We start from the raw sequence: 22,932 nt of genomic DNA, 5'->3' as shown, positions 1-22,932 counted from the left end.
AAAATGAAGAGCATCATAAGACGAACAATTCGATATATTACACGTGCGAAACTGAGCTATATGCAAAGAGTTATGATGCAATGAACATGGGCATGTAATGTAAAAATATAAAGACAGAAATCGGGGGAGCAGAGAAAAGTCAACCGTCTCGATTTGCGGATCAGATCTGGCCGGACTCGGCTCGGGCTCGGGCCGAAAGAGCTCGCCGGAGCTCCGGGCAAGGGAGGAGGAGGAGGCGCTGGGGACGGCGTCGGGGGACGGGCACGGACGCCGAGGAGGCGGCGACAGCGGCGGGGAACGTGGGCGCGGCGGCGGCGACCGGTGGCGGCAGGCGCGCGGCGGCGACGGCGAAGCGAGGCGGCGGCGGCACGTGGGCGACAAGCGGGCCGCGGCGCCGGAGGAACGGGCCGGGAGGGCGGCGTACGGGCCCGGCGGGCCGCGGGCGCGCGGTGGCCGGGGGCCACGTGGCTGGCGCGGAGTGGCTGCGGGCGGCGGCGCCGATGTGTCCGGCCCCAGGCGGACACGTCCGGCGGCGCGGAGGAGCGGGTTAAGGTTTTGGACTGCGGGAATTTCGGGGGGTCTCACATATTTATAGGTAGAGGGAGCTAGGAGGCTCCAAATGGAGTGCGGTTTTCGCCCACACGATCGTGATCGAACGAACTAGAGCATGGAGATGACTTGGAGGGGTTTTGGGCTGTTTAGAGAGGGTTTTTTTGCTGCAACACTGAAGGCATCTGCGGTTACCCGGTTAACCGTTGGAGTACCAAACGACCTCCAAATGGAACGAAACTTGACCGGTGGTCTACCGGTGGTATACCAAGGCCACTTGACAAGCCTCGGTCCATTCCGAGAACGTTCAACACTCGCTCACAAAAAGAAACAAGAGGGGTGTGCCGGAGGAGGTGGGAGCGCCGGATTGCAAAACGGACAACGGGGAGAATGCTCGGATGCCTGAGACGAACACGTATGCAAATGCAATGCACATGATGACATGATATGAGATGCATGACATGAACAAAAAGCAAAACAAAAGACAAAACCCGACCATGAAGGGAATATCATAACACATAGCCGAAAATGGCAAGAGTTGGAGTTACAAATATGGAAAGTTACATCCGGGGTGTTACACTCCGCCTCCCTGTACATGGTGACACGAGGCGAGTCAAACTCAATGTCTGTTGGGATGACGGCCTCAGCCCCGTCCACGAGGAAGAAGAGAGTGGAGCCGGTTGCTTTGTTTGGTGTGGTCCGGAGACTCTAGAGGATGGCCGGTAGCTCTTCAATCCAGTAGCCGGCCGAGCGCTCCAGCGGCTCGACATGTCGGGGCTTGATGACGGACAAGATGAGGTTGTTTACTCACTCGACTTGGCCGTTTGACTGCGGATGGGCAACGGACGATAAGTCTAGTCGGATGCCCTGCATCACGTAGAAACGGGCCAAGGCACCTTTGGCAAAGTTTGTGCCATTATCGGTGATGATGTTGTGCGGTACACCGTACCGGATGGTGATATCTGCGATGAAGGTCACAACAGTCGGACCATTCATCTTCTTGATTGGCTTTGCTTCAATCCACTTGGTGAATTTGTCCACGGCGACAAGCAGATGGGTCATGCCGCCGCGTGCTGTCTTGAATGGGCCCATCGTGTCCATCCCCCAAACGGTAAACGACCAAGTGAGGGGGATGGTCTTGAGTGCAGAAGCCGACAGGTGTTGCTTGGAGCTGAATCTTTGGCACCCTTTGCACTTCTTGACCAAATCCTTGGCGTCGTCGAAAGCAGTCGGCCAGAAGAATCCATGGCAGAAAGCTTTGGCGACAAGGGATCTGGAGGCTGCGTGGTGGCCGCACTCTCCTTGGTGGATGTCTCTGAGGATTGCCTTCCCTTACTCTGGCTCAACGCAGCGCTGGAAGACGCCAGTCACGTTGCGCCTGACAAGCTCTCTGTTCACTATCATGTATCCTGCTGCCCGGCGTTGCACCTGCCGGGCCAAGGTCTCGTTGGCTGGTATCTCTCCGCTCACCAGGAAGTTGAGGATGGGTTGCGCCCATGATGGTGCTTCGACCACTGTCATCACGGCCACTGGTACCAGGGCGGTTGGGTTGGGAGGCGGCGGGTTGGAGTCGGCCGCCGCTTGTTGCGTCGTTGTAGTCCCCGGTGTCGGTGTCAAAACCGGCGGATCTCGGGTAGGGGGTCCCGAACTGTGCGTCTAAGGTCGATGGTAACAGGAGACAAGGGACACGATGTTTAGCCAGGTTCGGGCCCTGTCTATGGAGATAATACCCTACTTCCTGCTTGATTGATCTTGATGGATATGAGTATTACAAGAGTTGATCTACCACGAGATCGTAATGGCTAGAACCCTAAAGGCCTAGCCTGTATGACTGTGGTAATGAATATATCCTCTCCGAACTAAGTCCTCCGGTTTATATAGACACCGGGAGGATCTAGGGTTACACCAGGTCGGTTACAGAGAAGGGAATCTACATATTTGGTCGCCAAGCTTGCTTTCCACGCCACGGAGAGTCCCATCCGGACACGGGTGCAGTCTTCGATCTTCGTATCTTCACAGCCCATGAATCCGGCCCATGGCTAGGAGGCTGGACGCCCGAGGACCCCTTAGTCCAGGACTCCCTCAGTAGCCCCTGAACCTGGCTTCAATGACAAGGTATCTGTCGTGGAATTGTCACGGCAGATGTCCTCGAGCTAGGACTTAGTCGTGGAGCCATCGCAGCTAGGAAGCTTGAAGGGGTTAATGCGGGACAAGGAACACGAGGGTTTATACTGGTTCGGCCCCTTACGGTGAAGGTAAAAGCCTACGTCCAGTTTGAGGTGGTATTGATTAGGGTTACGATCACCAGGGAGCTAAACTGCTATGCCGGCTTTCGATGAGATTGTTCTCTGCCTTAAACCGCTGCCGGGTCGAACCTTTATATTGGGAGGCTGACGCCCTGCAGCTCTCAGAGTCCCGGCCGGCTCATAAGAGTGTCCGGCTCGGACTCTCAACTATTCTTGTCTTACACTACAAGTTCTACCATAACAATGATTGCAACTACGGGCCTTAAGCCATATCCGGGTCTTAAGCCCATCTTTGGCCCACCGTCTTCAAGCTTGGCGCCAGGCTTCTGGCAATGACCATATGAGTAACCCGGCCCCTCCTGGCGGGTGACTCTAAGGTCTATATCCTCAACATTAGGCCCCAGATTGATTTGAGCCGGCTCATGTCAATCTTCCATTCCTTCGACAGAAACCTCCGGCTTACAATTGTGTAAAGGCCATAACCCGGCGTGATGTCATCCTCTGGACTCCGGATAATCTGCCGTGACGTCATCTTCCATTAAGCCCTTTTTTACTCCACCAGATTCGCAACGGATCTTTTTCTTTACTGCCATCCTGAAAATCGAGGCGTTCGTGGGGAGATAACCACGCCATGATCTGCTTGATTCTCGCGCCCACTTATGAGCTCACCTTATAAATAGGCCAGCCCGACGGGCCTCCAGCCACCTCTCTCTCCTTCGTCTTCTTCCTCGCGCCACTGCTCCCCTGCCCAAGCTCTGCTGCTGTCGCCGCCGCGGGTCTCCTCGTCGTCATCAACTCAGGCCGCTGCATCACCCTGATCTGACCAGAGACACGCGACGACTTTCGCGACTCACCAGCCTCTGTAAGCTTCTTCTGCCCTGCTAGAACAGATCTGCGGTAGGGTTCGAGTAGTTCATCCGTGTTCTTCGCCATCGCCCGCAAGTTCTTCAGTAGTTTTCATTTTTACCGCCTCCTTTTGATCTTAGACTTGCATAGAACCATTGCGGTGACTGTTTAGCACCCATTTTACATGCAAGCAGCTCTCTTTTTACTGCATAAGAACCTTGTTCGCGCCCAAGAACTTCTCCAGCGTCTGTTTCTAGGTCTAGAAACTTTTCTTTTGCCCGACTGTTTTGATCCAAAAATTTTACTGCGATGTGTGAAACCTGTTTTACCACACTTAGTAAAAATTGCAATCATTGAATCTTGGCGGGTTACAGTTCCGGTTTAAAGAAACCACGCGCCGTAGAACCTTCCGGCTTAAAGAAAACCATGCGCCATAAAATTTCCGGCTTAGCTGTGATAAAGCCTGCAGACAATCAAATTACTCTCAATCCCTCGGCGGCTTAAATAGCCCGATGTACTTAAATGTATACCATTAGTCCCCTTCATAAGCCGCCACCTTGACATTGAACTGTAGATTTCTTCCGGCTCATAATTAACCCGGACGTTTTTCCTTTTATCATAGACTGCCGATTTTCACCATGCCTCCCAAAGCTCCCAAAGCTTCCATTACTTGCAACTGGATGAGGTCCAATGTCACCAACGAGACCCTAGCGGATTTTGTTAAGTCTGGATATCTGCCCAAGAAAGACATCATGTCCTACCGTGCCCCTGACCCGTCAGAAGAGAGACCACAGCCAAAGGACGGGGAGGTAGTGATTTTTGCGGATCACATGAGCCGGGGCTTCGCACCGCCCGGTTCAAAGTTTTTCAGAGACGTTCTGAATTTCTTCGATCTGCGGCCTCAGGACATAGGACCCAACTCAGTGTCCAATATCTGCAACTTCCAAGTGTTCTGTGAGGTTTACCTTGGAGAAGAACCTAGTCTGCTGCTCTTCAAAGAGCTTTTTACTTGAACCGTCAGAATGAGTGCGCCAATGGGCCAAGTCTAGAGCTAGGCGACATCTCCATTCAGCGGCGAAGAGACTGTCTTTTCCCTTATGCCGAGCCGCCGAGCCACCCAAAGGACTGGAACATGACTTGGTTCTATTGCCAAGACACATCATCGGCTGATGAAAGTACGCTGCCCGGCTTTCGCCCATCGCGTCTGGAGTCAACACACCCACTGTCAGACAAACTGACTCCGGCGGAACGCCAGCCTCTGCTTCCCACTATCAATAAGATCAAGGCTCTCCTGGGCAATGGTCTGAATGGGATCGATCTGGTCCGGGTCTGGATCTCCTGGCGGGTGATCCCATTGAGCCGCCGCCCCGGCTTAATGTGCGAGTACACGGGCCGAAAGGATGACCCTCAGAGACACAGCCGCAACGATCTTCCTGAAGATGTTGCAGAGGAGATGACCAAGGCTCTTTTAAACGAGAGCCTGGCAGACTGCGGAAGGACCGGGTTAGCCCCCTTCTGCAAGACCAACCCAGCCCCAGCGGTAAGCCGCCAATCTGAACATCCTATCTTCTTCGGTATATAACTTTCATCTGAATTGTTTGAAGAAATCATCATTGTATTTTTCAGGCTGACGACAAGTTCTGGCGGGTCAAATATGACCACGAAGCAGCCAAGAGGGCCAGAAAGGCGAAGAAAACCGCCAAGAAAGCCGCTCCCCGCAAGAAGGGGAGTAGGCCAACTGCTTCGGAGCTGATGCAATTAAGCGACAGCTCCGAGTCAGAGGTAACCCCTGAACCTGTAACCTCTTTGTTACGTTTATTGTTTATTTCTTGTCCGCCTTACCAATACTTGTTCATCAACAGGATGACACCGGAGCCAGTAACCCGGTGGTTGAAGAGGTAATGTCACTTTCCTCCGACTCGGAGCCCTTGCCAAGGCTGAAAGTCCGAAGGGTAACCCGGAAAGTAAGCTTTTCACATCCTTTAGCTTATCAAGATCCTCAATTTATTTTGAAGCGACAGGTTCATGAGAGTCGGCGTCACACCCGGACCAACAAGGACACCGACCTCTCCTCCGGGTTACCTGACGCATCAAGGAAGCGCCGAACTGAGGTTATTTCCCACTTGTACCCTTTTCATCCGTTGGCGGGTGTTATACGTCAGCCACTCAATTCCTCTGACTCAAATTATCAGGAGACCTCCCCCTCTTCGGGCGACTCTATGCAGTCGAGTCTTCCGGCTTTCAAGACCATGCCCGGGTAATGACAACCCTCTTATATTTGTTCTGGTCTTTGCTCATACTTTTTATACTAACCTTTGTTGTTCTTTCAATGCCCAGGCAAAGCTCACCAAGAGGGCGAAGAAAACCAAGTCGGCCGGAGAGCCGGATTTGCCTGAGCCGGAGGTGACGGTCCAAGAATCGCCAGCTGCCTCCGCCCCCGAAGCCACCACTCCAATGGACACGGCACCTGCCGAAGCATCTGCTGACCCGGAGGCCTCCGGCTCGGCTCAACCAGCAAATGATCCGGACGTGGTAATCACCCGGACGGCATTTGTTGAGCCGGGGAGACCTACCGCACTGGCTAAGTGCTCTGCTAAGGGGGAGTTGCTGCAGCCCCACCGGGTGAACCTGGACCTCTCCGACCACACCAACCTGAGCATTGGAGAGCTCGTCTCGGGCTACATCAGCCAAGTGCACAAGAGCCGGGACGCAGAGGTTGCCATGGTGAACCAGATCCAGCAAAAATCTGAGGTATCCTTCTGCTATCCTCTTACTTACTGCATAATTACCTTTATCATGCTAGCCCCCAAGTCGGCGACTTATGATTAAATATGTTGTAGACTTAGGTTCCGGCTTACTCAACTGAGCCGACAGTTTGTAGATAGATACGTTCAATATGCATTAGCCCCCAAGTGCCAAGTGTCTTTGCTTGGAAAACGCTTGGGACTTAAAATTTATATAGTAATTGTTCATGTCATAACCCGGAAATGTACACAGGCTGCTAGCAAGAAGCTAGAGGCTGACATGGCTGATCTCAAGAGCCGGCTGCAGATGCAAGAGATGGAGACCCGGAAGGCAAATGCCAAATTTGTGTCTAGCATTGCCGCTCAAGAAAAGCTGAAGACAGAGTTTGACGCTGAGCGGAAGGCGTGGGCCGAAGAGAAGGCCGCATTGGTGAACCGGGCTGAACAGGCGGAGAAGACTCTCTCCGAGAAGACCGCCGAGCTCTCCGGCCTAAAGCGCCAGGTGTCCCAGATGGTGGCCGCAATCTTCGGTAAGTCGCCTCACCGACTTTCATCAAGCTTAGAATCTTTATATCTCATAATTCATCCTTGTCGGCGGCTTATCTGATTCTGTTAAACAGGTCCCAGAAGTGCCAATCTCAACCAGAGCGTGGTAACCAAGCTGAAGGCCGTGTACACCCTGGTGGAGCAGCTCTACACCGGGTCACAACGTGCCTTGGCTGTGGTGGCCCTATCCAACGAGGTGCCGACTCACCTGGCGGAAGTCCTCCGCCGTCTCGCCGTTCTGCCTCAGCGGATCCAAGAGCTGCGACGGGCCTCTGCGAGAGCCGGAGCAATCGCTGCGCTGAGCCGGGTCAAGGCGTTCTTGCCAGAGCTAGACCCGGCGGACATCGCCCTCGGCTACCCAAGCCTGAAGGAAGACGGCACCGCCTTTGATCAGAAGGACTTCGCAGCTTGCGTGAAGATTGTACGCCCGGTAGCCACTCTTATTGGCAACGACACAGATCTGACCAAGTATCAGCCGGGTTACAACGCGGAGAATCAGAGGATCCCGACCCCTCGCTATGAAGCCCTGAGTTTAATCCCGCCGGCTCGTCAGCACACCTTCGCCCCGGAAATTGACCCGGCCGGGTTAATTGACGAGGAAGCCCAGTTCGAAGCTCTGAGCGACATCGACTGGAAGTCTTCGACTTTCCAGACCCTGGGAACAGCTGGAGGAGAAGAAAGAGACGAGCCGGAGACATCAACCCAGCAAGCGTCGTAATTCTGCTGGCGGTTTACCAAACAATGCCTCACCCTTTTGGACTCAACGAGTCTTGTAATAGAGTAGGACCAACACTTTATCTTTGCCGTGCCATCGTGCACGCCTTGAATGCTTGAAGTTTTATTGAAGTTGTCTCCTTTATATTTCTCCGGGTCATTCATTCTCCTTAGTCTCAAATAATTGTCTTTAACTATCCTGCATAGAAAGATGAAACACAAGTCTCCAGGCGGCTTACCGCCCTGAGAATCATATGTTTTAGATATATAACCCAGAATATGAATCAAAAAAGACTGGTCCTCAATTATATCCTTAATACAGCCGTAATAACACACTTAGCGGCCTGCAAGCATACTTCCGGTTTAGATAACCCGGGTAATAAGGTTGGTACCTTCATTTCGATTTACTTGTCTTAATGACACCCATTGTGTTCAACTAACACTGTAAACCAAAGTTAAGCCGGCAAAGTGAGACCCGGCCGTACACTGAAATAATCAGAAGAAACTTGCTATAAAGCAGAGGAACTTAGGGGCTTCTGGTTCGGATACGACCAGAGACCCGGCCCAAAGGGGTTATGCTAGGATTCGAATGCGATCATATAGCCCCCAGTGGGTGTGGCGATGCCAATCAAGAGGGTATCGACAGCTATGTTCTCTTTGGTTCGAATACGACCCATGTTTGAACAGGAAGCCCCCAAATGACCTTAAGAATTGTTTAACGACGCTGATTCGAATACGATCCACGTCGGTTCTCAAAGGGGTTAAACTAAGATTCAAATATGATCAAAGAAAACTCCCCAATGAGCTCGGCACTTTGCCAATCAAATGGGTATCGACAGCTATGTTCTCTTTGGTTCGAATACGACCTATGTTTGAACAGGAAGCCCCCAAGTGACCTAATCGTCTACGGCTAGATCCGAATATGATCATAAGCCGGATCCTCCTTCAAGTTATCATGTAACCTGGCAATGAAAACAACATGTGCACATTTGGAGGAGAAAGAAAGGACAGAGGTCCTGCTTTATTGCTTATCATAATATATACATGGCTTAGAGGAGTATGTACATCATGAGAGCCGGTGGCTCAAGTGTAGTAAGGCCGAAGCTGAGCTATGTTCCACGGCCGTCGGGTCTCTTCCTCCGACTTACGTGAATCTTTGTGCTCCCGAATGTCAATGAGGTAATATGACCCATTGTGCAAATTCTTGCTGACCACAAAGGGCCCTTCCCAAGGCGGGGATAACTTGTGTGCATCTGTTTGATCCTGAATGAGCCGGAGCACGAGATCACCTTCCTGGAAGACCCGGGTTTTAACCCGGCGGCTATGATAACGGTGCAGGTCTTGTTGGTAAATCGCTGAACGGGCTGCTGCCACATCACGCTGTTCGTCCAACAAGTCAAGAGGGTCCTGGCCCGTCTGTTCATTATCCGCCTCAACGTAAGCCGCCACTCGAGGTGAGTCATGACGGATGTCACTGGGGAGGACTGCTTCTGCCCCATGAACCATGAAGAAAGGCGTAAAACCTGTAGACCTGTTAGGAGTAGTGTTGATGCTCCATAACACGGAGGGCAACTCCTCTACCCAACAACCCGGCGTCCGTTGCAAAGGGACCAAAAGCCGGGGCTTGATACCCTTCAGAATCTCCTGATTAGCTCTCTCAGCTTGACCATTGGATTGAGGATGAGCCACTGAGGAAACATCAAGTCGGATATGCTCTCGTTGACAAAACTCCTCCATGGCGCCTTTGGAGAGATTGGTGCCATTGTCAGTTATGATGCTGTGTGGAAAACCAAAGCGAAAGATCACCTTCTTCATAAACTGAACCGCCGTGGCTGCATCACACTTGCTAACTGGCTCCGCTTCAACCCACTTGGTAAACTTGTCAACTGCCACCAAAAGGTGGGTCTTCTTATCCTTGGATCTTTTGAAAGGCCCAACCATATCAAGCCCCCAGACCGCAAAGGGCCAAGTAATTGGGATCATCCTCAGCTCTTGAGCCAGTACATGAGCCCGTCGCGAGAACCTTTGGCAACCATCACACTTACTGACCAAGTCCTCTGCATCAGCATGAGCCGTCAACCAATAAAAACCATGACGAAAAGCCTTGGCCACAAGGGACTTTGAGCCGGCGTGATGGCCACAATCCCCTTCATGGATCTCCCGCAAGATCTCTTGCCCTTCCTCAGGGGAAACACAACGCTGAAACGCTCCCGTAACACTGTGGTGGTGCAACTCACCATTGATAACAATCATTGACTTAGCCCGCCGGGTTATTTGCCTGGCCAAAGTTTCATCCTCAGGCAACTCGCCCCGGGTCATGTAAGCCAGATAGGGCATTGTCCAGTCTGGTATGATATGGAGAGCCACCACCAGCCGTGCCTCCGGGTCGGGGACAGCCAAGCCTTCCTCTGTAGGCAACTTAACAGAAGGGTTATACAGGACATCCAGGAAAGTATTAGGCGGCACCGGTTTTCGCTGAGAGCCCAGCCGGCTTAAAGCATCAGCCGCCTCGTTCTTCCCGCGATCGATGTGTTCCACTTGGTAACCCTGAAAGTGCCCAGCAATGGCATCAACTTCGCGGCGATAAGCCGCCATGAGAGGGTCCTTGGAATCCCACTTTCCTGATACTTGTTGTGCCACCAAGTCTGAGTCACCGAAGCTCCTTACCCGGCTTAAGCTCATCTCTTTAGCCATCCGAAGACCATGGAGCAAAGCTTCGTACTCAGCCGCATTGGTAGTGCAAGGAAACATCAACTGTAGCACATAATGGAACTTCTCACCTTTAGGGGAAGCCAATACAACTCCAGCCCCCGAGCCCTCCAACTGCCTGGACCCATCGAAGTGAATAGTCCAATACGTGTTATCCGGCTTTTGCTCGGGCACCTGTGACTCTGTCCAATCATTGATGAAATCCACCAGGGCCTGAGATTTAACAGCAGTGCGTGGCACATATTTGAGACCATGAGGTCCGAGCTCGATAGCCCACTTAGCCACTCTCCCTGTGGCCTCTCTGTTCTGAATGATATCACCAAGAGGGGCAGAACTGACCACGGTTATGGGATGACCCTGGAAATAATGCTTAAGCTTCCGGCTTGCCATGAACACACCATAAACAAGCTTCTGCCAATGTGGATACCGCTGTTTGGACTCGATAAGCACTTCGCTGACATAATAAACCGGCCGTTGAATCGGATGCTCCTTACCCTCTTCCTTGCGTTCCACCACCACAGCCACACTGACGGCTCGTGTGTTTGCCGCCACGTACAGTAATAAGGGCTCTTTATCAACCGGAGCTGCAAGGACTGGGGGCTCTGCCAGCTGCTTCTTCAAATCCTCAAAAGCGGTATTAGCTGCATCATTCCAGACAAAGTTATTAGTTTTCTTCATCAACTGATATAACGGCATGGCCTTCTCACCCAAACGGCTTATAAACCGGCTTAAAGCAGCGATGCGACCCGCCAAACGCTGAACGTCATTTATACACGCCGGCTTAGCCAGGGAGGTGATGGCCTTGATCTTCTCCGGGTTAGCCTCAATGCCTCTGTCAGAAACCAAAAAACCCAAGAGCTTGCCTGCAGGGACACCAAAGACACACTTGGCCTGGTTAAGTATCATCTTGTAGACCCGGAGATTATCAAAGGTTTCTCTCAAATCATCTATCAGGGTTTCCTCTTTTATGGATTTAACCACAATATCGTCCACATAAGCATGAACATTACGCCCAATCTATTTATGAAGACAGTTCTGCACGCAACGCTGGTAAGTCGCCTATGCACACTTGAGTCCAAAGGGCATAGACACATAGCAGAAGGCTCCAAAGGGGGTGATAAACGCCGTCTTCTCTTGGTCCTTAACTGCCATTTTAATCTGATGATATCCGGAATAAGCATCCAAGAAACTTAAGCGCGCACAACCTGCCGTAGCATCAATGATTTGATCAATACGGGGGAGGGCAAAAGGATCAGCCGGACACGCCTTGTTTAAGTCCGTATAATCCACACACATCCGCCAAGTGCCGTTCTTCTTGAGCACGAGCACCGGGTTAGCTAACCACTCTGGGTGAAAGACTTCAACAATAAACCCGGCCGCCAAGAGCCGGGCCACCTCTTCACCAATAGCTTTCCGCCTCTCCTCATTGAACCGCCGAAGGAACTGCCTGACCGGTTTAAATTTCGGATAAACATTGAGAGTGTGCTCAGCGAGTTCTCTAGGTACACCTGGCATGTCAGAAGGTTTCCATGCGAAGATGTCCCTATTCTCACGAATGAACTCGATGAGCGCGCTTTCCTATTTTGGATCCAGGTTGGCACTGATGCTAAACTGCTGAGATGAATCTCCTGGAATGAAATCAACAAGTTTAGTCTCATCAGCCGACTTAAATTTCATTGCCGGCTCATGCTCCGTAGTCGGCTTTTTCAGAGAGGTCATATCTGTTGGGTCAACGTTGTCTTTGTAAAACTTCAACTCCTCTGTTGCACAAACAGATTCTGCATAAGCCGCATCGCCTTCCTCACATTCCAAGGCCACCTTCCGGCTGCCGTGAACCGTAATGGTCCCATTATGACCCGGCATCTTGAGCTGCAAGTAAACATAACACGGCCGTGCCATGAACTTGGCGTAAGCCGGCCGCCCAAATATAGCATGATACGGACTTCTTATCTTGACCACCTCAAAGGTCAATTTCTCCACCCTGTAGTTGTTCTCATATCCAAAGGCCACTTCCAACTCGATCTTGCCGACTGGATAAGCCGACTTACCAGGTACCACACCATGGAAGATAGTGTTTGACTGGCTGAGGTTCTTATCAACCAACCCCATACGGCGAAAAGTCTCATAATAGAGGATGTTGATGCTGCTGCCTCCATCCATGAGCACCTTAGTGAACTTATATCCTTCCACTTGAGGAGCCACCACTAAGGCCAAGTGGCCCGGGTTATCCACCCGGGGAGGGTGATCCTCCCTACTCCACACTATAGGCTGCTCGGACCACCGCAAGTAGCGTGGAACCGCCGGCTCAACAGCATTCACAGCCCTCTTATGAAGCTTCTGATCTCGCTTACACAGACTGGTGGTAAACACATGATACTGTCCACCGCTAAGCTGCTTTGGATTGGTCTGAGAACCCCCCTGCTGCTGTTGATGACCCTGGCCAGACTGCTGATTAAAGCCCCCTTGACCGTTCTGAGGATTAGAATTTGAGCCGCCGCCCGGGCCATGAAAACCGCCGGCGCCTGAGCCGCCGCCCGAGCCGTTGTAATTCTTAAAGGCCTTCATGATTGCACAATCCTTCCATAGATGAGTCGCTGGCTTCTCTCTAGAGCCATGCCTTGGACAGGGCTCATTCAATAGCTGCTCCAGCGTCGGACCTGACCCGCCGCCTCGGGGAGGGGCCCTCCCCTTACGTCGCTGGTTGTTCCCTTGTGAGCTGGCGTTGGCCACAAACTCTAGGCTGCCGTCGGCCTTGCGCTTGCCTCCTCCTTGGTTTCCTGGGTTATGCTGTGGACCCTTGCCATTGCCGTTCTTCTTTCCCTTCCCTGTCCTTTCATCATCTGAAGCGGGGTCCTTGGTACCATCAGAATCGGCGTACTTGACAAGAGCCGCCATCAGTGTACCCATATCATTGCAGTCGCGCTTAAGCCGCCCGAGTTTCATCTTCAGGGGCACAAAACGACAATTCTGCTCCAACATTAAGACTCCAGAGCCGGCGTCCATCTTATCCGAGGAATGTATTATCTCCTTAACCCGGCGAACCCAATGTGTCGTAGACTCACCCTCCTGCTGCTTGCAGTTAGTCAAATCCACAATTGACATAGATTGCCTACAGGTATCCTTGAAGTTTTGGATGAACCGGGCTTTCAACTCAGCCCAAGACCCAATGGAATTCGGCGGTAGCCCTTTCAACCAAGTGCGGGTAGTCCCATCTAACATCATGCTGAAGTACTTAGCCATGGCCGCCTCACTGACCTCCAGCAGCTCCATAGCCATCTCGTAACTCTCGATCCAGGCTGCGGGTTGTAGGTCGGCTGTGTAATTAGGCACCTTCCTAGGGCCTTTGAAGTCCTTGGGTAGACGCTCATTGCGGATAGCTGGCACTAAACAAGGGACACCCCCAGTCCTGGTAGGGATACCCACGTCGATGGAAGTCGTCGGATAAGCCGGGGGGGTCTGGTAAGCCGTCAATTGAGGCACCTGCTCCGCCTCTTGCCGCGCTCTTCCCTGGTCTGCTGCGTGAAAGGCTCCATTATGAACCGGGCCATGGCCAGGGGGCGGGTCATGGCGTCGGACGTTACTTGAGCCGGTCGCCGAGACCATGTGTCTGCTGTAACTCGGGCTCCGGCCTGGCCGAGGGGTCGCGTGGATCCTGTCCCGGCTGTAGGAGTACGCCTCTTGCTGCGCCAGTGCTGTCTGAAGGAGTTCCCTGACCCGGCGGGTTTCAATAGCCGTCGGAGAGTCGCCGTCGACTGGGAGAGCCGCCAACCATGCTGCCGCGGCGACCATGTTCTCCAGTGGGTTATTATAATGACCCGGGGGTATTGGCACGTACTGAGGCGGGGCAGGGGGCACCTGGGGAGGCCCCATTACTATTGGCTGAATAGGGGTTCCAGACCCGGGCACTATGACCCCTGGCGGGTTACTAGACCCTGCACCTGGCGTGTTGAAGAGGTTGCGTGGATCGTAAACCGGAGGGAGTCGAGATTGGGTCTTTTGATGCCTCCTTCTCATGACCTCATTGGACGCGTTCTGATCCATCGTGAGTCGGAAGGACTGCGCCTGGATCAATTGAGTTTGGGCATCGAGAGCCGCCCTCTCCGCAGCCATCCTGATCCCTTCCGCTGCCAGATCCTCCTTAGCTTTCACTAGATCCAACTTTAACTGTGCCACCTCCGCATCATGCCGAGCTTGATCCGCCGGGTCAACCGTGGCGGTTAACAGGGCCATTATCTTGTCCGTAAGATCCATCAGCACCTGAGCCGGAGAAGGCTCCGGGTTTCCCGCTCCAGCAGCGGGGTTCTGAACAGGCTGTGCCCCGGCCATAAAGACTCCAACCTGACTTGGCGGCTCAAACGGGTCCGGAATACTGTCACCATCGGAACAACCCATGAGCCTGCCATCCTGGAGTTGATACAATGAGTTTGACTCATCGGTGGACGACTCGCCGTCAGAGCCGGCGGCCGCCTGCTCACCAGATCCAGATTGATCAGAGGGCCCTCCATGGATACATCCCACAAAAGCATGCCTTTAGGCAGGCCGGGCCCGGGCGGGTCGTGCACGCTGAGCCGTCTCGACGAGATCGGCGCAGAGACCCAGCTCAGGGCCCGGCTCACCAATCTTGCCAATGAACACGTGAATTCCGCCGAAGGGGACCCGGTACCTTCGAAGCTGCCCTTCAAGAACTCAAATCCACCGTGCGCTGGCCCCACGGTGGGCGCCAACTGTCGTGGAATTGTCACGGCAGATGTCCTCGAGCTAGGACTTAGTCGTGGAGCCATCGCAGCTAGGAAGCTTGAAGGGGTTAATGCGGGACAAGGAACACGAGGGTTTATACTGGTTTGGCCCCTTACAGTGAAGGTAAAAGCCTACGTCCAGTTTGAGGTGGTATTGATTAGGGTTACGATTACCAGGGAGCTAAACTGCTATGCCCGGATTTCGATGAGATTGTTCTCTGCCTTAAACCGCTGCCGGGTCGTCCCTTTATATAGGGAGGCTGACGCCCTGCAGCTCTCAGAGTCCCGGCCGGCTCATAAGAGTGTCCGGCTCGGACTCTCAACTATTCTTGTCTTACACTACAAGTTCTACCATAACAATGATTGCAACTACGGTCCTTAAGCCATATCCAGGTCTTAAGCCCATCTTTGGCCCACCGTCTTCAAGCTTGGCGCCAGGCTTCTGGCAATGACCATATGAGTAACCCGGCCCCTCCTGGCGGGTGACTCTAAGGTCTATATCCTCAACAGTATCCGACGCGTAGATCTGTCTTCGGCATTGCAAGTCGGGTTCCTCCTTCCGAACTCCAAGATAGTCTTCGGACGTATTGAACGTGTCCGGACCTGTAACACACGCACCACACACAACCGTAGAGAGAATATAATATTCCACGAGTCCCATCTGCTGACAACTTTTTGCAAGATGACATCACATCTGGTCGGTCACTATATCGAACCGTTTTTGTCCGTCGTTCCGCGTTTCGAGATGCGGTTTCCATTGGCATGTCATGTCAAAGTAGAGATCGTGTCCCCTTATTGCGGGATTTTCATCAATGCGGGCGTGGGTAACCCAACCGTGCCATTTACACAGCCTTTGGGAATAGGCGAGTTTTAGGGCGAGTGGGGAGGCGTTCGATATTCACTGCCTTTATAAGGGTATAAGGATTCCCCCTTCTTCTCCCACGCCCTCTCTTTTCCTCTGCCTTCCTCTCTTGAGCTCCAGCGCCCAAATTCTCATCTTCTTCCCACTCAAGCTAGCACTCAACCATGTCCGGATCCGAAGGCCAAGGCAAGTGGATGGTCTCCTCCGTCAAGGAGAAGGACATTACTGAGCTTCGGGCTGCCGGGTACTTGGCGAAGGAAATCGCCCACCGCCTTCCGGCCCAGGGACAAGTCGTCCCTATGCCGAAGCCCAACGAGAGGGTGGTATTCATCCCTCATTTCCTCCACAGGCTAGGGTTTCCACTCCACCCTTTCGTCTGTGGGCTAATGTACAATTACGGGATAGACTTCCATGATTTATCCCCGAACTCCTTCCTCAACATCTCGGCGTTCATCGTCGTGTGTGAGGCCTTCCTCCACGTCCAACCCCACTTCGGGCTGTGGCTCAAAGTTTTCATCATGAAGCCGAAGGTGGTGGATGGCCAGGACGCGGAGTGTGGAGGAGCCATGGTGAGTAAGCTGACCAATGTCTCCTGGCTGAAAGGCACTTTCGTCGAGACTGTCAAGGAATGGCCGAAACAATGGTTCTACATTACAGAACCCTGCGGCACAAACTGGGTCGCGGCTGCCGAATTTAACTCTGGTGCTCCCATGCGACTCACCTCATGGGTCAAGAAGAGCCCGAACTGGTGTTCGCCAGATGAGCTGATAGCACTGCAGACGCACGTTCAAAGCATGGTGGACAAGGACGTCAAGCTCGTCGACGTAATCCAAGTGATGTTGGTCTGCCGGATCCTCCCCTGCCAAAGCCGAAAACGCCCCCTTTGGGAGTTCAACCCGAAGAGGCACCAAACCCTGGAGAGGCTCTTCGAAACGACTCACGAAGATGCCTGGAAGTTGCTCTTCAAGGGCAACGAGATACCGCCAGCCGCGGATTCGGACCGTGGGCACGACATTAACCACCCTGCCAGCGAGGTAAGTTTGTAACGTGTCCTCTACTTGTTTGTTTCAAGGAGGATATCTGAACTTTTACTGTCATTGCTTCTTCAGGAATGGATGGAGAGGGTGAAGGAGTTCCAGTGTCCAGCTCCGCTGCCTGAAGAACCAGTCATGCCGCGTTTAGCGAAGATGCTGGTGCCGGCACCCTATACAGCGCTGGCGAAGAAGGCCACGGGGAAGGCCAAGGGGGTCCGGAGTGGCCCCCGCCGCAAGGGCGCTTCGGACGCGACGTCTGAAGACAAGACCCGTTCCTCCGTCACCGAAGACGACGAGGAGGAGGAGGAGAGCGACTCTCCCCCTGATGGGGGGAGAAAGAAGAGGGCGGCCTCCACAATTCTGGAGGTGGAGGCGCCCAAGAAGGGGAAAGGCCCGCTCGCGGGCAGCTCTGCATGGGACGTCGACAGCAGTCCGGAGCGACGCCCCCACACAAAGCTTCGGGCCGCATCGTAAGTGCTAAGACTCGTACATGCCCATAAATCTGACCTCTCCTCTCTGTCGTATTTACATGATTAATTATGCTATTGCAGTCCGGCCCACGACAGCTCCCAGCGATCCTCATCAAGAGGCTCGTTGGACTCAAAGGAGATGGCCAGCGAGACACCGCCGGCCGCATACTCTCCCAAGGCCAAGGGAAACAACGAGGTGATCTCCCAACGGACCTTCCCAGGCCAGGGGAGGTTCAGGAGGCCGTCAAGGCGGCACTAGAGGGCGATACCTCGGCCGCCGGACACATGGGGGAGCAAGCCCCCATGGAGACTGACGATGGGGGTCAAGCTCAATTCGGCCCCCATATGAGCACGGATCTGGAGACCCATACGGCCCCAGAATCCGACAAGCAGCTTCCTTCAAGAGAAGGAGGTGTGCCCGTCCCGCCGGCGACCTCTGTCCAACCAGAGGCACCGGACAATCTATTGGAAGCGCTGCGAGGCACTTCCATTATGGAAGAACACCATATCTTTATGGGTACGGTGATTGAGAAGGTTCAGTCCGTTAAAAGCGGATTGACCGAAGCCTGCAGCAGCCTGCTGACAGGTTTTGAGGTAAGCGGCGTTTAACCGAGAAAATCCCCACATAGACAGTAGCCCGTGAGACACTGTCTGGTGTTCGGAAAGAAGAGCCGGATAGAGGATCACTTAAATTTCACAGGAAACTAACCAAATTGTGTCTGATGTGAATAAGCAGGCGTCGCTGCTGGCCGCGACTTCTCACACTTTCGAAGTCGCCGGACTAAAGCAGAAACTGGAGCGGGCCGAAGAAGAGCTCGGTCAGGCGAGGAAGCAGCTGGAAGACCAGCAAGGTATGCAATGGCTCGCTATATATTCGGAAAGAGTAAATGATGTATACTGACCGTAGTGTCATTATATGTGTAGGGGCGACGACCGAGGTCGCGGCCCTGAAAGAGGCCTTGGCCGAATCCGAGGGGAAAGCTGTCAAGGAGCAGGCCGCTCGCAAGAAGCTGAAGGCCCGGCTGAACGAGGTCCAACAAGAGCTCCAGGACGCGGTGAAGAAGTACGAGACCCTAGAGGGCGATGTTTCAGCTCGACCAAACTCTCCAAGGCTCGTCAAAGCGCGGAAGGGGCCCGGGTTGAAGCCCAGGGTGCCCTCCAGGAGATCCAAGAGGCCAGGAAGATTGCGGCGGGTAAGGCGTTTAGTATGCAAAGCAAAAATGTAAGGAGGAAGTATCTTTTACTAACCTGGATTCGGAGTTCTCCAGGGGCTTTTGCTGATCTGCCACGTAGTGTGTCCGACGCCGCCGAGTTCTTCGGAGCCGAAGAAGGGAGCTCCACGGAGAAGCTGTTCTGGTCGCAATATCTTGCACCAGAACATCCGGTGCCCTTCAGCGATCAGCTAAAGCAGCTGGTCGAGCTGCACAGGGTGGCCGAACTGGCCATGAAGGTTTTAATAATCCGGCTGTGGCCAGCCGAAGCTATACCCAACAGTTACTTCGGCCTTGTGAAGTGGCTGGTGGATGGCTCTCCTCGGCTGGACACCGTCAAGTGGTCCGTCTGCATCGAGGGCGCGCGCCTGGCCTTCTCCTATGTCAAGGTGTGGTGGGCAAACATGGACACCGTCAAGCTAGCGACCGAAGGGCCGCCCGAGGGCAAGGAGCACCACACACCCGAGCGATATTTTGGAGACGTCCTGGAGGGGTCCCGCATTGTTGCGGAGCGGTGTGCGAAAGACGTGATCTTTGAATGAATACATTCATATTTTGTCTCGCCCTGTATTATGAAAACAAAGACAGTTTGTGTAATATAATGCTTTGTGCTAGATTTCTACCTCCTGTGTGGCCGTTTATATTAAATCTGAGAGTTGGCCAGTCGTCGGCTTCAGCCCCCACGTAGGAAATACGGGGGTGTTCGTGATGGAACCTAAACACTCTTGATCCAATTATTTGGTCCTTGAAGGAGGTGTTTAGCGCAACGAACAAGGCAATCGAACTATAGTGCTTTATCACCCTCACTTAGCCATAGGAGTTCGATAATAAAGTTTTAGACGCAGCCCCTGGTATTCATAAGTCCGAACTAGGGGATTCTGTAAACACCTGGTCGGATAAAACCGATTCTTCGCGTAATGCCGAAAAATCCTCTAGAGATTTGAAACCTCCGAAGAGCTGACCGGCTCTCGCCGCATCATGACAGCCAGTTTTTGGCTTTCTCTACTGAGGTGCTCATCCGGATGAACCAGGGCACAATCGCAGTAGTTCTCCCTTTACCACCCTAGCCGATATAGCGGAACGTAAGGTAGTAAGCACAGGAGCCGGGCAACCCAACTGTTGACCAAAGACATGATTCGAAGCCAATGCATATAATGCTAAATTCGGTGTGCTGAACTATGCTGTAAAAAATGTTCGGACTTTGTTGTCGTATTGCGGGGCGCTATAAAGCCCCTGGCAAATGTACACTCTCGTACGGGTGCTATCTGATAAGGTTTATTAACAAAGAATAAAGGAAAACAGAAAAGAAGCAAAGGTAATGAGCTAGGGCCGCAGAATTTGGGCCGCGAACTGTTTTCATTGCATTTTTATTAATACGTCAAAGCGCATTGATACAAATAGTGTATTTAAGCAACGGGGGTCCCCAGACTTGCCTGCCTGCGGCCCACAGCGTGGCTAAGCAGCAGGCCGTACGGCTCATCTTCATCAACAAGGCATCCAAGACCCTCGCGAGGCGGACGACGCAAGACCTCCTCTGGAGTGGCCTAGCCGGGCAGGCTCACGAGGAGCAGAGATATCAAGGCGGGGCAAACCTCATGAGGCTCCCGTGACGTGAGCCATGACGAACGGCACCAGGCGGGCGCCAGCGCGCGCAGCAAACTTATTTCCTCTTTGGCGCTAAGGAGGCCAGCGTAGGCGAAGAGTACCGAGGCATCATGCAAAGGTTGCCATATTGGTGCAACGAGACCAAGACCAGGAGGACGGCATGGCGGAGGTCATCATGGAGCCCGAGATGGCGTCACCCCAGAGCCTTTCGCATGCGAAGACCACTTTTGTCTGGGTAGCTTGTACTAGCTATCCCCCTTCAAATTTTCCCTCCCTTGTTGGCTCCCTTTCCGCTCAATATTTGGGAAGAGGACCAGGGCCTCTATAAATAGGACTAGCCACCACAGTAGGAGGCAACTGATCCCGAACTGGTTCAGATCATCCTCAACTACACAAGCACAAGCACAAGAACTGGTTCAGATCCCGAAAGTCATGGCGAACTGGTTTCCCATGGCTCTCAAGGATGGTGCCCGCTCCTGGCACCTAAACCTGCAGCACGGCTCGATCTCCTCCTGGGATGAGATGCGCGACCGCTTCTTTGCCAACTTCCAGGGCACTCACGACCGCCCACCGGCCGCGGGTGATCTATGCCGCATCCAGAAACAACCAGGAGAGACCCTCCAGAAGTACATCCAATGCTTCAACAACACCCGCCTCAAGATCCCCAAGGTCACGGACGAAGCCATCATCTCCGCGTTCTCGGACGGTGTCCGTGACGTCAAGATCAAGGAAGAGCTCGCTATCCACGAGGAACTCTGCACATCTCAGGAGTTGTTTAACCTGGCGACCAAGTGTGCAAGAGCTGAGGAGGGGCGCCTCTCTCTCCTTGAGCTGCCAGCTGCAGGAGCGGAGGAGAAGAAGGCCAAGGCCAAGGACGTGAAACGCAAGGAGGCAGTTGTGCTCGCAGCAGAGCCCGACACTAAGCGAGGCAGAGATCAGCCCGAGTCATCCAAGAACAGCCGACCGTTCTGCGCCTTCCACAATCTGAACACCCACAACACCAGCGACTGTCAAGAGCTCAGAGCCATACGGGAAGGACGCTACGGTCGACGCCCCGAGCGCAACGACCGGGGCTACGGCCGTGGAGGAGGACGTGGAGGTGGACACTGGGACGACCATGGCCCGCGCCAGGAGTGGCGCGACCGGCCTCGTGAGGACCGCTGGCAAGACCAACCTCGTGAGGGCGCCTGGAGGGATCCGCCTCGTGAGGATCGCCCCCAGGGCAACGCTGGTCTTCCCCCGCTGCCGCCACCAAGAAGGAACGATGACCACCACCAGGACGAGGGGGCTGGGGGCTTCCAGGAGCCGCGTGCGATCGCCTGCATCTTGGGCGGTGCCCAGGCCCCAGCCTCTCAGCGCATCTTCAAATAGTTTGCTCGTGAGGTGAACGTGGTGCTCCCCAAGCTCGAGGCCACGCGCCCGCTCAGGTGGTCCCAATGTGCCATCACCTTCAACTCGGCGGATCAGCTCAAGTGCGCAGCCACCGCTGGCGCCCTCCCGATGTTGTGCTCCCCAGTCATCAGCAATGTGCAAGTCACGAAGACTCTCATCGACGGCGGCGCAGGGCTCAACGTCCTGTCCGTCGACACGTTCGACAACCTCCAAGTGCCATATGAGCAGCTCCAGCCAACCAAGCCTTTCTCAGGAGTGACCGACGGTTCCACCACACCGATAGGGCAGGTCCGCCTGCCTGTCACCTTCGGGGAGCACAAGAACTACCGCACCGAGCTCATCGACTTCGATGTCGCGCACATCCACCTGTCGTACAATGCCATCCTCGGGTATCAGGCCCTGGCCAAGTTCATGGCAGTCACTCATCACGGCTACAACGTTCTCAAGATGCCAGGAAGCGGAGGAATCATCACGGTCCCATGTGAAGAGAGGGATGCGGTGTGCTCCCTTGAGCGCGCGTTTCAAGCCGCAGCAATCGATGACCCCGACAGTAGAAGTGAAGGCCCTCCAGAGACCATCCCCAAGAAGAAGAAGCCGCGCCGCGTAGGACCCCAAGAGGATGGCGTCGCGGCAGGAGCCTCATCAGGATCAACGCCCGCTCTAGGGGCGCCTCCCTCCGTCGCATAGGAAAGCACGCCCGGCGCCCTCCTCAGGCAGGGCTCGGGGGCTCTCTTCTGGAGGGCCTCAGACCTTGCCAACCTCACGAGGGAGGCGCTTGGGCACCGCTTGGAAGCGTGCCTCATGGCACACTTTCCTCAGGAGAGCACAGGGCAAGGAGTGCCCACCACCCAGGAGTTCATCACAAACACCACCCAGGAACTGCAAGAAGGAAGAGCCATGCGCGGCCACAGCCGCTCACAAGGCGCAACTCCCCATCCAGGCGAGGATGCCGGGCTGCATGTCTGCGTCGATGTCCCAGGGCTCAACAAGGCCGCATCTCAGGAGCGCTTCTGGCCATCGCGTGTGGGCCGCTGCGAGGGCCCACCACACATCTACGTTCGCATGCTCTTCGGCTTGCCGAGCGTGGCGTCGGCCTATCAGCGCAACATGCGGCAAGTCCTGGCGGCTCAGGAGGCCAGGTTCCACGCCGTCCTGGAGGAGATGGAGACGGTCTTCAGGGAACCTCCTGAACCCCCAGAGCCTCCCGAGGCTCAGGGTCCCAGTGGCTCATGAGGAGCCATTCCTTCAACGCGCGCCTTCAGCTGCAC

This window comes from Aegilops tauschii, chromosome 4 (genome assembly GCF_002575655.3).
Source record: "Aegilops tauschii subsp. strangulata cultivar AL8/78 chromosome 4, Aet v6.0, whole genome shotgun sequence".
NCBI classification, from domain to species: domain Eukaryota; kingdom Viridiplantae; phylum Streptophyta; class Magnoliopsida; order Poales; family Poaceae; genus Aegilops; species Aegilops tauschii.
The sequence above is the reverse complement of the archived record's forward strand: the minus strand, read 5'-3'. Positions refer to the sequence as shown.